Genomic DNA, 1,251 nt, shown 5'->3' with positions numbered 1-1,251 from the left:
TGCACGGGTTGGCAGGAGGCCTCCCTCTGCCCTGGGCCCTCACACGGGCGACCGAGTGTTCTCGTCACACAGCATCTCGCCGCCGCCGCCAGGAGCAGGTGACCCGAGAGGGCGGCAGTGCCCTCAAGGTCACTCCCATTTCCACAAGGTCCTACTGTTCACGGCCAGCCTGTCCTGAGCGATCGGAAGGGCCCGGGCGGAGGGCGGGCCTGAGTGGCAGGAGGAGCCTGGCCTCGCGGGCGCCCGGCTCCCACACAGGCGGGTCTGGGGGTGAAGGGTGACGTGTTGAATGCCTCCCTCAGCCTCGGGCAGTCTGCTCCTGGAGAGGAGATGGTGAGGGCACACGCAGCCTGAGTGTTCGCATTTGGAAGCGGCGGGGGCTGCGCGGCAGGAGGGCGAGTGTCACTCCCCACCCCTCCCTCCACGCCAGGCCTTCCCCCACAGCCAGGCACAGAGAGGAGGGGCAGGGGGTGCACGAGAGATTCCTGCTCTCTCCCACACAGTCCGTGAAGCACCCGTTCTATCTATCTATCCATCAGCCATCCATCTATCTATCTATGAAGCACTCTATCTATCTATCTATCTATGAAACACTCTATGAAGCACTCTGTCTATCTATCATCTATCCATCTATATCAGTGAAGCACCCCATCTACCTATCCATCCATCCATCATCTAGCATCTGTCTGTCCACCATCCACCGTCCTGTTAACTCCCTGATGAGAAGGGCAGGACGGGGCATTCACGGCCATTAGGTTCCATCCACTCGGATTCGGATCGGGGGAAGCCTCACCCCCTGCCCCCCTGGAGGGAGAGGGGGCGCTCAGATGGGGGCGTGAGGACACTGGGCGCCGGAGGCACTGCTTCCCTGAAAGGCCCCCCAGGATCTCACTGCCGCCCCCCAGGATCTCACTGCTGGGCGCAAAGCTCTGACTCAGATGTTCACGCAGGAGAATGAGTTTCGGAGTCAGAGGTGGGCTGGTGGTTCGGTTGTGTTGTTGCTTTACCTGGACCTAAAGCTGAATATGTTGCGCTCCATTATCAAGAGGGAAAGTGCGACAGGCGTCAGTCCCCTCTCACCATGCGCTTCTGTCAGACCTTGGGGCACCGGAGCCTGAGCGCAGCAACACCCCGCGGGACTCCGCCCCGCACAGAAGGCCTGGGGGAGGCGTGCCTGGGGGAGGGGTTCCTGGGGGAGGAGGTGCCTGGGGAAGGGGGTGCCTGGGTGGGGAGGTGCCTGTGGGAGGAGGT

The 1,251-nt window shown here is 62.3% G+C and overlaps 1 protein-coding gene across 1 annotated transcript in view; it reads right to left on the bottom strand.

The window, feature by feature from the left end:
• The window catches only part of ALG14 (ALG14, UDP-N-acetylglucosaminyltransferase subunit), a 14,506-nt gene that overhangs the window by 10,128 nt on the left and 3,127 nt on the right, over positions 1 to 1,251 (bottom strand). The window lies entirely within an intron of this gene.

Source organism: Myotis brandtii, unplaced genomic scaffold (assembly GCF_000412655.1).
Source record: "Myotis brandtii unplaced genomic scaffold, ASM41265v1 scaffold1733, whole genome shotgun sequence".
Classification (NCBI taxonomy): domain Eukaryota; kingdom Metazoa; phylum Chordata; class Mammalia; order Chiroptera; family Vespertilionidae; genus Myotis; species Myotis brandtii.
Note: the sequence above shows the minus strand (reverse complement) of the source record. Positions and strands in the feature narration are given on the sequence as shown.